The sequence below is a fragment of the Cervus canadensis genome, chromosome 23 (assembly GCF_019320065.1).
Source record: "Cervus canadensis isolate Bull #8, Minnesota chromosome 23, ASM1932006v1, whole genome shotgun sequence".
NCBI lineage: Eukaryota > Metazoa > Chordata > Mammalia > Artiodactyla > Cervidae > Cervus > Cervus canadensis.
In genome coordinates, this window is record NC_057408.1 from 12,955,110 (window position 1) to 12,968,382 (window position 13,273).

Consider the following 13,273-nt stretch of genomic DNA (forward strand, 5'->3'; position numbering starts at 1 on the left):
AGTGCTAACTGAACAAGAAATTCTGCATAGCTTCCTGTGTTATGAATTCCATGGGTGCTAGAACCATTCAAGTCAACAAACATTTAATCGCACACCTCCAATGTGTTGGGCTTCCCTGACAGCTCAGTTGGTAAAGATTCCGCCTGCAATGCAGAAGGCCAGGTTCAATTCCTGGGTCGGGAAGATCTGCCGGAGGAGGGATAGGCTATCCACTCCAGTATTCTTGGGCTTTCCTTGTGGCTCAGCTGGTAAAGAATCTGCCTGCAATGCGGGAGACCCTGGGTTTGAAAGATCTCTGAAGAAGGGAAAGGCTACCCACTCCAGTATTCTAGACTGGAGAATTCCATGGACTGTATAGTCCATGGGGTCCCCAAGTGTTGGGCTGAGTGACTCTCACTCCAGTGTGTTAGAAAGAATCCCAGGTGATGGGGACACACGACAGGCGAAGGGTCCACTGCAGGGAGCACCCACTCTACTCCGAGACACAGGACACGGGTTGTCACCTAGCAGGGGCTCCGTAAACACTTGGAGGAATCAGAAGAACACCAGCACACACCAGCTGAGTCAGATCTGCCCAACTTCACGCCCATTAAACCTCTAAATTTGAAAGATTTCGGGCTTTTGTCTGTTTGTTTTTGGGACAACTGTTTTAAGAGACTAACCACAAGCAGGGCCACTGCTGGCTCACATCCTGGGTTTCTAAAAAGAAACGGTCTATATATTTTCCATCGTGATAGAATGGAAGTGGGAGAAGAAATCATTTCCAGTAAGCAAGCAAGGTTTTTTTGAAGTGTCCAGGAGTTTGTGTTCATGGTTTTCCCTCTATGACATCTATAACATGTAGCGTGTTTTTTTCATTGAGTAATTTGGTTCAGTTTCTGTGAGCTATAGCACACACCTTCTGAATGATTATGCATAGAATGCGTGGGCAGCTTCCCAGTCATGATTTGAGATGCGTAGGGAGATTATCTGATTAAAAACACCAAGACCCTCTTCTGAGCATTCCTCCCCTGCTGGAGTTTCCACCACCTATGTCAGCCCTTTATTTTAAGATCTTGCCATCATCACAACATCAGTGCCAGACATTTATGGATGGACTAGATGCCATGTGTAGAATTCCCTGCCAGGCACTGGGCAATTTTTTCCAAAGGGCTCTGGTTTAAAAAGCCAGTATGTTGTTTACTGGGATGTTACCATACTTTCCCTAGCGCTATCAGAGTTATAGGCTGATAGCTAAGAGGCTAACGCCTGGAAAAGATGAAACACAGGAAAAGCAAGCTTTGACTAGGGTGGTTTGGTCACTGGCATGTTATAACCATGTGTCATGCCTTAATGTATGGAAGAGTCATGTTCCTACTTACTACCACATACTCATGTTCCTCCCTCCACCTTTTAAAACAAAATCCTACTTTAAAATAGCCTAGTGAAGCCCCATAGGTAAAGAAATATGGCAAATCCTTGACTATGTAAAATTCGTCCACTTGAATATTTACTGAGCACTTACTATATATCAAGCTGTTCTAGGGACCGGAGAAGCATCCGTGAATGTAACAAGGTCTGTTGGCCTTTGGGAAGTTAGGTTCAAGCAACCGGCCATACAAACTGGTCCCACGGCTGGTGAACCATTTAGCCCACGTTGTGACCCATGGGATTTTTCCTCAAAGTGGCGCTTCTAACAGCCCAATGCATACTTGGCGAGGCTCACAGCATCAGCTTCAAGGTCAGGCTCCTCGGAGGCCAGCTCAGAGAAAGGGAAACCACAGGCTCACACCTTTCGAATGAGTCAGACCTTTCTCTCAGGAGGAGATCTCTTAGTTAAGTCATTACGAAAGAACTCCAGCGAACGATTCTGCTGCTCAGCTCTTCTCATCATGGAGTGAGCAGGGAGACTCAGGTGGTTCTTAATATAGGAAAATTGTTCTTTCAGGTGAGGATGAGGGTTTAGGGGTCTCGTCAGAAACCCAGCGTGGTGTGTGGACTCAGAGGACCAGCCCTGGCTTCAGCTTAATCCCATATTGCACTCATGACCCCACGTAACCTCGGTTAGTCTCTCTGACCCTCGGTCTCTTCCTCCAAGGCTAACCACATGCACATCAGCACTATTCTGCCGAGTGCCTGGCACCCACTGAAACTCGCTTCCCTCGTTCTGTGAAAAGACAGTCATGGCTGCAGCAGGAGACAGGGTGCCTCTCGGGGGTGGAGCGGTGCTCCGCAGGCTTTATGCCGGCTTTCTCATTCGAGAGGGAAAATAAATCCGAGATACTGACACTAGCATCTCTTCTTCGCTGATGTCAAGACCCTGGGTCCAATCAGGAAACAGACACCACACAGGTTAGATGATGGATGCTGAGTATCAAGAGTTAACAGCAGTAGAGAAAGAGCTGCAAGATCTTGGAACAGCCCATGGTGCCTTAAGGGAGGGACAGCCCCGAGAAGGGACCTCTCGCGAGGGGCACAGACCGAGCCGGGGAAGGTGTAATCAGGCCACCAGGTAGCAGAGAATTTGCTGGTCTGGAATTGCTGGACGAGGCATACACCACACCCTTCCGTGTGTAGGCAGGGCACCAGTGGTCAGTGGGAGTCAGGGACCCGCAGGCGCAGAGGCCTTCAGAGCTGGTGGGTGGGCGGGTGGGCTACATGTGGCAGGGGCAGTGAGAGGGAAGGACAGAGGCCTGTGTCAGGAGAGCATGCATGCTGGTGCAGGCAGGAGGGCTGGCCGTGCAGAGTGTGGTTTCGGAGTAGAGAGGGCTGCAGGGCAGTTACACCCAGGCCAAGGCTAAGAGGCCTCAAGACGGACCAGGGTCTGGGTCCTGTGGCTGCGGCCGGCTCTACAGGACGAGCACGCAGCCGTCTCCCCGACCCCCAATCCATGCTGCAAAGACGGGAAGCCTCCTCCTCCCCCGCCCTCTGCTGAGAGCTTCACATGATGCTTAAAGGAGAAGTGGGAGAATGAAACCGATCACCAAGCATGTATTGAAGGGTGCTTCCAGAACTGAGAGGCAGTAACTGAGAACTGGCACATGAGGTCAGGGGTCAGAAGTCTGCCCCGGGGTCCCACGGTCAGTGACAGAACTCGGATTTTAAGCCAAGACTGACTGATTCTAAAAACTGTAAAGAAGTGACACTCAGTCATGTCTGGCTCTTTGACACCCTCCTGGACTTTAGCCTGCCAGGCTCCTCTACCCATGGAATTCTCCAAGCAAGAATATTGAAGTGGGTGCTCGTTCCCTTCTCCAGTTACCAAACTTGGGTCTTGTGCATTTCAGGCAGATTCCTTACTGTCTCAACCACCAGGGAAGCCCCTGCTGATTCTAAAGCCCTTTCTAACTCAGGTTTTCTAGCCAAGAGAAATTAAGCAAACCCCACCCAAGGGTTGGGAATGCCCCCTAACCTAAACCCAGAACTTCTGAGCTGCTGAGACACATCGAGTGTGAGACTATAATGGTCCCGCTTCTTATGACTGCTTACTTATCAGCTTCCTCACAAGCTCTAAGGGTAGGAATGTGTTCTTTGAATTTTCAGAACCTTGGCACACATAGTAGGGCCTCTATTGTGGAATGAATGAACATGAATGAATACAAGGAGGGGGATGGGTAGACCAAACTTAGTAACACCTCCAAACCTGGTTTTAAAAGCAGCTTGAAAACTTACACCCTGCTTGCACAATAGTCTCCAATCCCATCTCTAGCCAACGTTCCAGATTCTATAACCACATTGTTTCCATCTGTTAGCCTTTCCAAAAAATTCGGCCTCCTAGGTGTGTCTCTGGTTGATTCCATGGAAGGTGTGTAGTCTCTTCACTCACCCCATGATGTTCGGGGGTTATCTTCATTAGTGGGTGTGTCCTGGATGCCACAAAGGGCACGCTAATTTGAGTAACTAACAATGGAAGATGGTATGAGATAAGATCCCTCTTCTCAGATAGCTTATAATCCAGCTGAAGAGACAAGATGTACAGGGGGAGAGATGAATAGCAATTCTTGACGAGTTGTGCTAATGGCCAAATGGATGGAATTTAAACAGTTCTGTTCCAGGAGTGGAAAAGTCATCACTGAATCCTCTTTCACTTGGAGAAGATTCCTGCAGTGCAAAAACCAGAGGGTGCTGACTTCCATATCAATTCTTAGATAATTCTGGGACACTTGTAGTGCAGTCACAGGAGACTCCTCTACTGGATTAGAGTGGGCAGATAAGGTAGACACTGCTGGGTGACTAACAGCATGTGCAACCCCCTTTTCTCCCTTGCCACCTACAACTAACGGAAGCTGGGAAACCACATATCCTCCCAGTCTCCTGCGTAGCTAGAGGGGGCCCAGGGGTCAGTTCTGGCTAAGTAGTAAGGGGAATTCCAATAAGGAACTCTCAAGGAAGTTTTGCTTTCCTTATGTAATAAAAATACAGACATGGTGGGTAACTTGCCTAACCCCTTCCTTCTTCCTGTGATGATGTGATGCCTGGTGCGGCAATAATCACCTTATAGTCATGAGGTAACCAGCACAAGAATGAAAAGTCACACTATAGCTGGTGGAGCAAAAAGGATGGACTTGGGAGGTGGCAGCTATCCTTGAGCCACTGGATCAACACTGAGTCCCTTCTACCCCCAACTTCTTGTGTAATGAGTCCTTATGTTTACGGCCACTGGTCATTGGTTATGCTATTAACTGCAACTGAAAGCTTTCCTAACTGATGCTAGAGAAAAGTATATGTCTGAAAGAAGAAAGAAAAGGCACATTCGGTTCACCTGGAGCCCTTCAGCAGGCACTGGGCAGCTTCAGGCAGGGATTAGTTTGAAGGACAGTGTCAAAAAGGGCATTGGGTGTGGCTCCTGGACTGCATGTCTGGGTAGCTGGTCAAAGTGCCAGGGGATCAATACAGCCTGGGGCAAGGTGAACTTGAAGTCGGAGGTGGGGGAGGGAGGACAGGGAAATGTGAGAAGACGGATCAAAGGAGAGGCCATGGTTCTAAAGGCCACGTTCACCCAACCCAGAGCCAGGAGAGTTAAGCCCCTTAGATCTGTGCTTCAGCTGGGTATTCCTGCCATAGGCCGCCATGTCCTCCCAGGCATGGGAACAATTTTCTTTCTTTTTAGACGCTCCCTGAATGTTCTTCCCCCTTTTCTGAACTAGATACAAGTAGCCCCATATGCTCCAATAGCTGTCTGCACATCAGTTTCCCCCTGCAGTTCCAGGAATCTTTAAATGGGAGCTTCCCCACTCCCCAGCCTCCTGGCTGGCTGCAGCCTCGCCCGCCCACGGCTAACCTTTCCCAAGTTATCTGCTGAGCCCTCACTATGGGCCCCGGCGTCATTTGTCATTCGATAGATCAAATCCATACCACCTGGGGACGTGGAACTGAAAATAGCCCGGGTCCCCTAGCCAAAGAAAGCTTAAAGGCAAACCAGAATATTTCAAGAACTTGAGTTTATTTTTAGGAGTTGCTGGGATGTCCAGAAAGGAGCGTCGCTTAAGGCTGTGAATGTTAAGACACAAGGTGGAGGCCCCACATCTGAAATCCCCCATCCCGGGAAACCTCTGGTGGTCCTGTGGTTAGGACTCCATGCTTTCACTGTTGAGGGCAAGGGTTCGCTCCCCAGTCAGGGAACGAAGATCCCACAAGTCACACAGTGTGGCCAAAAAATAAGATCTCCAGTCCTGAAACATCCTCTTCACTTGAGCAGTTTTCCTTCCAGACCCTCCTGGCTGTTGTTCAGTTGCTCAATCGTGTCCGACTCTGCAACCCCGTGGCCTGCAGAACACTAGGGCTTCCCTCTCCTTCACTGTCCTCCCCAGAGTTCGCTCAAGTTCACGTCCATTGAGCCGGTGATGCCATCCAACCATCTCATCCCTCTGTCGGTCCCTTCTCCTGCCTTCAGACTCTCCCCCTGGAGACAGGAAATCTTCAGCCAGCTGTGGTTGCCACCCTACCCGATTTCTTGGGAAAGTCAGGTTTTTGAAATACCAATTTGATTTCCTGGGAGAGGACTGGGTTTCCATGATGTACACACACCCTTCCCTAGAGCTTACGGGCTCTGCACAGGGCAATCTTTGCCTGGTGACATGCTGTGAGCCAGAGCACAAGCCAGGAGCTTGTGTTTCTGTGCACCTCAGGTGACGGAAGTAACAGCACCACCACCACTAATGGTCATCACCGAGCCCTGCGTAGCCCTTCAGCCTCAGGAGGCACTGCTCTAAGCACTTACACATTAAAACATTTAACGTTTGCAAAACGACACAGAAATGTGTGCCTTTAGGACTTAGGGCTGGGTCATGTTAAAGAGAAATATACCAGTTATTCTAACACATGAGACCATTTCGTGGTAAACTCCCCAAGCATCAGTTCAGTTTGCAACCCCACGGACTGCAGCACACCAGGCCTCCCTGTCCATCACCAACTCCTGGAGTTCACTCACACTCACGTCCATTGAGTCAGTGATGCCATCCAGCCATCTCATCCTCTGTCGTCTCTTTCTCCTGTTGCCTTCACTCTTTCCCAGCATCAGGGTCTTTTTAAATGAGTCAGTTCTTCGCACTGGAATTTCAAGCTTCAGCATCAGTCCTTCCCAAAGCATAATGGCCCAGAAAAGCAACTGTCTTCCTTTCCCGTGGACAGTTTTGTTTTCCTGCATCTGACAGTTTGTTGGGAGATGAAGAGAGCTTTGATTTTCACATACACATGCGTATGTGCCGAGTTGCTTCAGTTGTATCTGACTCTTTGCAACCCTATGGACTGTAGCCCATACCAGGCTCCTCTGACCATGGGATCCTCCAGGCAAGAATACTGGAGTGGGTTGCCATGCCCAACCCCCACCCCAACCCCAGGGATCCTTCCTGACCCAGGGATTGAACCCACGTCTCCTGCGGCTCCTGCATTGCAGGCGGATTCTTTACCGCTCAGCCACTGGGGAAGAAGCCCTTCACATACACAACTAGGATACACACAAACAAAAGCAGAGTTGGGAAGGCTAGTGATTTTTCTTGCATGCCACCAAGCATCTCTGGACACGGGTGTTCTGCTACATGCCAAACAGCCTGACACTTGAAGAAGTGAGAGGAAAGGGGAGCAGGGTGACGGATGGAGCAAGCGGGCGTCGGAAAACCCAGGTGTTATCCTGGATGCACTCCCTCATGGGCAATGGTTCTGGCGAAGTCACTGGCTCTGAGGCGGTTTCTTCCACAGTAAAATGAGAGGGTTGGAGTGTATCTCTTGGCCCCCGGTTCGCTTTGGTGTACCATGACCTGCTGCCATGGAAACAATACAAACGTTGAAGTGGGGCTTAAACCTCACCTTCCACTTGAAACCATGTTTTCCCTTCAACTCTTAAGGCTTCTAAGATCTGCCTTAACTAGGAGAGTTGATTAGAGGAGAGGACACATACATACATAGACTGAGTCAAGACGAGCCAGTGAGGGCCCCAGGGGAGGATTGGGGGAGAGAGTGGGCTGGAGAACGCCCCCCATCCCAATTCCCAGCTTGTGTCTGGCTTCACTCACGACTGCTTCTCCTTCCTCTATGTACCAAGTGCCCCATCTTTTTGGGGGGCTGCATGGTGTCAGGATATGGGCCCCCAGTTGGTCCCGCAGTGTTCTGAGGGTCACAGAGCTGGGTCCATGCCAGTGAAAATCATCACAGCCACACAAGGCAAGACCAACAGCTGACAGCCTCTAAATTGAATAGTCCTCACTAGGGTTGAGAGAAATTTTGGTTTCTTTCACCCAAGAAGTCTCCTCCCCTCCCCAAATTTTGCAAAGAATTAGGAGCTTCCAGACCCACTTGGACCCCTCGATTCCCCTCCCCCCAGCCCTCCCAGAGGCCACGGAGTGAATCCCAGCTGTGGGTTTTTGGTGTGGTGGTGTTTGCTTCCCACAGGCCGAAGCTTCTCTGCATATCTCGGACTGAATAACGAGGGAAAAATGAAACCTTAAGTCAGGTTCTAGGAGAGCATGCAAGTCAATCTCTCTACAGTTTCTAGCACCTGTGAGCAAAAACCAAAATCATAGTAGCAGTTACCGGTCTGCCCTGACAATGTTTGGTATGAGGCCAGTTCTTGTAAGCTTTAGAAACAGGAAATTCTTGTCACATGGTTGCTACACTACTTGCCTATTCAGCGAAGCTTCAAAGTGTACATGGGTGTTAATTTGGCACTTGGAAAATCTGAACGTCAACATATAGGCAGGATGCCTGTCATGGCTGGCCATCACCAAAAATGAGAAAATGCAGGACTAGGGTTTGAAGTGTCCCTTATTAGGCCTTGTATTTCAAGGTAAGCAGCAGGACAGCTGTCATGTCCTTAGGTTTAGCTTCTGGCTAAACAGGAAATATCCCCTGAAAGAGTACAGATATCTAGGAGGGAACCATTACCTAAGCCCGCAGTAAGTTACCCCATCAGATTCAGAGATAGCCTCTTCAAGGAGAAACAAAAGTTCCCTGGACAGTGAGATCCATGAGAGGAGGACAGGGTTAGTCTTATTATGGAGCAAGGCTCATAGCAGGCACTCAAAAGACAGGGCAATGGACTAGACATCAGTCGCTTAGTTCCATGTCCCTTTGCTGACAGAGGCAGGGAGCGTTCGTCCCTTCAGAGTCTGGTTCTCTACTTCTGACGAGACACTGATCTACCTAATAACCCACCTGAGGGTCCCGTGCTTTCATTAATGTTTAGTTGCTAAGTCATATCCAACTCTTTTTGTGACCCCATGGAAATCCCACCAGGTTCCTCTGTCCACGGGATTTCCCAAGCAAGAATACTGGAGTGGGGTGCCACTGCCTTCTGCAGGGGATCTTCCAAAACCCAGGTCTCCTGCATTAGCAGGTGGATTCTTTACCGCTGAGTCAGCTGGGAAGCCCTTGTTGATATGCTCTTTCCATTAAACTCACTCTTCTTCACTGCTAATGACCTGGTGTGTTGGCCTCAATCTTCTTTAGGTCTAAATGGAAGCCACCTGTTCTGAGTGGAAAGAGGTATCTTATTTATCCATGACAGATGAGGTTCCCCGTACAACCTCCACCTCCAGAAGACACCAGGATAGTTGCACCAGGGGGAACCAGGCACCAGAGGTGGGGGTGGTCCAGCTGACAGGGCTGTGAAGTTCAAGTATGCCGCCAGAGGGTTAAGTTTAAACACCTGTACTTTAAAGATGCAGGGACTCAAAGGCAGGGTGGAAGTAGGGAGGGGTGTCATGCAGATTAGAAATTCAGTAATCTTTTGATGGAGCAGTCAAAAAACTACCTTTCTCCTTGTAGATAGAAAGGAAAAGAATTATTCACTAAGAATCTCCTGGAAAGTTGAAGTCACAGGAGGAAAGACTTTTTATCTGGGACTCCACGCACTGATTTGGAGCTAAGGCAAAAAAATTGCTTAGCTGGTATTTGAGCTCACGGTGGTTTGAAGACTCACACGTAACTGCTCATACGTGTGAGTAACGCGTTCCCACCATCTTCTCCCCTCTGGCACCAATCTCACCTCCCTGGCCACGTGTGGGGTTCGGGGGACGAGTAGGGAACAAATCTCTCACTAAGCAGGCCCTCAGTCACTTCAGCCCTTCAGATTTTGCTCACCTCTACAGGCTGACTGGTCCCCACGCTGGGCTGGGCAAGTATCTTTGACTCACCCTCAAGCATGGCTAGGAGCCTCATGGAGCCCAGGGGCCTTTGAAGAGCCCCCCTATTGTCAGGGCTTCTGCCTGAAGCCCCTCTCTCTGCAGGGACTAGGCAAACCTTAGTAACACCCTGGAGCCCTCCCCCAGCCTTGGACCAAATGGAAACAATAAGGCTTTTTGCAGAAAAAAAAAATTGGGGAGAGTGGAAGCTGGGTCATACTGGTAGGTGATGGGCCACCCCCCCCATCACCTGGCTAGGCTAGGCTTGTCCCAAAAGGGAAGCAGAAAAACAGCCCCTATCGACAGTTTTCCTTAGTTTGTCCGAACACAATCCTGAAAGTCAGGAGTTGGGATGACCTGCCCACTAGCCCTGACTCTATCAGCCTTTTTGTTCCAGCACCTGAGGGCTGGTACCCTCGTCCACACCCTTACCCTCTCCCAATTTCTGATGGTGCAGAGATAAGACTCCAAGAAGAAAGGAACTTAGAAATCTCTCAAAGTCTGACTTTAAAGATTATTGCCCTAGCTTAAACGAAAGTTAACACCTGTTTCTGTTTGCTTTCCTCAATACAACACTAATCACCATCCCCACATCACTGCCAAAGCCCCTCCCCTGCCCCGTCCCCCAGAGTCCCCAACTGCTTTGGAAAAAGATGGAGGCAAAAATAGAATTTTTTTCCCCCTAGTCAGCTCCCTGAACAACTAGGGCTTTTCCCTATGACTTCGGAAACAAGTTATCACAAGCTGGATGACTTAAGAGAACACACATTCCCCTTTAGTTCCGGAAGCCAGAGTCTGGAACCAGGGTGTTTCCAGGGCAAAGCTCCTTCCAAGGGCTCTAGGGAGAACCTATGTCTTTTGACCTCAGCTGATGACATCTGCAAGCACCCTAGTTGCTCTCAAGTTCTGAGATTCCAGGTGGGTGTGAAATTGGGTGGGGGGACACTTTTCAACCCACTTCTTCCCCAGCCTCCCCTACCGGCCCCTCCTTCCCGATGTTCTGCCATCAATACTCAGCAGCAGAGCTTCCTCATTTGACTAGGTGGTGTGGTTCAGAGCGAGGAATAGAGACGCTGCGAGGGAGGTTCTGGCAACAGGACAGTTAGAGGCTGGTTTTCTTTAGGAGACTACTCTTATTTCTGTGGTAAAAGTGAAGTCAGGAAGGAAGAAGTACAGCAGAAAGTCTACCCGCCCTTGTCATTGCTCTTGCTACCGCGCCAAATTCCCTTCCCCAAGCCGGGCAACCAAAACGCCCAGACCCCCCGGAAGCTTCGTAGAAAAGAGGGTTTCTGCGTGAGATAGCTAAGCCACAGGAGGAGACACGAGGTGCCTGCGCGGAAGCCAGAGTGTGAAGACGCTCGGTCGTGTCCGACTCCCTGCGACCCCATGGACTGTAGCCCACCAGGCTCCTCTGTCCATGGGGAATGCTCCAGGCAAGAGCACTGGAGTGAGTAGCCACTTCCTTCTCCAGGAGATCTTCCTAACCCAGTGAAGAAGCCAGGGGGCTAGGGGTATTTATGGGATTGAAGCCTGGAGGGCGGTCTGAGGCGTGGCGAGGGTGGGGAAACCTGATTGGAAATAAGAAAAAGGTGAGGTAATGGTTCTCCCCACGTCCCAAAATGGAGGCTGTTAGCACGATCTGAGGGTGGAGTTTCAGTCTTCTAAGGTCAAAAGGTCACTGAGCCGGACACTCGCGCATGCCCAGTTGGGGGCGGGGCGGGGAGCGGCGCCTAACCAGTCTCCATCAGCCCAGCTCCAAGCAGACCCAGCTGACTCCAAGTGCCTGGAGAACAAGCCGGGCAGCCATGCTGCTTGGAGGTCGTGGACCTCTCGTGGAAACAATGAAGACAATCGTGACTGGTGAAGGGGGTTGTAGTGGACTTGACTGAGGGGTATGAGTCTGTCCACCCTCCTGAAGGCTGCTGTCCCTGGGCCCAGACCCCATGACCAGCGTCAACCGCTCCAGACTGCTTTTGGAGGGACCACTCAGTGCCTCAGCTGAGGCTCGTCCACCTGTGATGAAGAGGCAGTGACGGCAGAGTCCCGTATGTTTGTTGTCCGATGGAGACCCCGAACTAGAGCTTTAGAAGCTGAACGGATAAACGTTCTCATGATGGTTATTTTCCCATCCAACACCATCAGTCTGATGGTAAATGTGAAAGCACTTGTTTTTAAACCATCACTTAAAAAAAAAAAATGCCCAAAATCTCGAGGCAGTATCAAAATACCTGTGCTGACTCAGAAAGATAATTTTTCAAGCATCAGCAGAAAGGGGAACTTACAGAATTTGCAGTTTTAACCTCCTGCCCCACCCCCACTCTCAGCTCTGTAAATACAGTGGAGACAGTACATTGAAGTGGGTGGGGGAATATGAGTTTTCACGTTTCTGTCTTGCCTGTGTAACTAGATTTAATTCAGTTCGACAGGTAATATTGGCAGGCACTGTGTGTGTGTGTGTTCTTGGCATTTACAGATGAATTAGACCCAGGGTCTACTTCCACCTACCTCATAGAGCAACAGCCCAGCTGGGCAAACAAACAGCTGAAATATACAGTAAAGGCTAGCAAGAGACTAGGGATGAAATGTTATTGGAGAGATGAATTTTTCTTCAGGGAGAGGAGAAGGGACAAGTGAAGCAGGGAAGGATCCAGAACTTGTAGCCTGTGTGTTTACATTTGTGAATTCCTTCATTCCTTTGTTCAACAAAGAGTTGTAGAGAGCTCTCTATGTGCCAGGCCTCACCCTAACTACTGAGGAAAGATTATCACCGGGAAAGATTGTGTATTCTTAGAACCTGAATTCTGTGTGAGGAAGGAGGCATGTATGGATGTGAGAGTTGGACCATAAAGAAGGCTGAGCACCGTAGAATTAATGCTTTCGAACTGTGGTGCTGGAGAAGACTCTTGAGAGTCCCTTAAACAGCAAGGAGATCAAACCAGTGAATCCTTAAGGAAATCAACCCTGAATATTCATTGGAAGGACTGGTGCTGAAGCTGAAGCTCCAGTATTTGGCCACCTGATGCAAAGAGCCGACTCATTGGAGAAGACCCTGATGCGGGGAAAGGCAAGGAGGCAAGAGGAGAAGGGGGCGACAGAGGATGAGATGGTTGGATGACATCACTGACACAATGGACATGAGTTTGAGCAAACTCAGGGAGATGGTGAAGGACAGGGAAGCTTGGTGTGCTGCAGTTGATGGGGTCACAAAGAGTCGGACATGGCTAAGGGACAGAACAACAACAGGAGGCAAAATCCAGGAGGTTGGCAGGTGTTCTACAAGGAGAGAAGGTGGAGGAAATAGCAAGAACAAAGGCACTGGGGTGGCCAGGTGTCCATTTATCTGGAATGACCAGGATATGGGGTGTATGCAAAGGGAAGGGTGGGCGCAGGGAGACAGGTGACATAGCCCACAGTCTGGTTCTGGAGGCCCCAGCACGTGGCACAGATTTACTCTTATAGCAAGAGGGTCCATTCGAGATTGACAGGAGCCAGGAAAGTGATGGCTGTCATTGGTTTAAACAAGGGAATGATTATTCCCAGATTTAGGATTCAGGAAGATTGTTGCAGTAACGTGAACAGTGTTTTAGAAGAGAAGAACAGTGGTCCAAGGAGTCTGTTACAATGGCCCAGAGAAAAGTATAAAGCCTGGGCTACGGTGGTGGCTGAAGAATGGAGTG

At 49.7% G+C, this 13,273-nt stretch overlaps 1 protein-coding gene across 4 annotated transcripts in view; it reads right to left on the minus strand.

The window, feature by feature from the left end:
• ALPK2 (alpha kinase 2) overlaps positions 1-13,273 on the minus strand; it is a 139,108-nt gene that overhangs the window by 42,317 nt on the left and 83,518 nt on the right. The gene's annotated exons all lie outside the window — the stretch shown is intronic.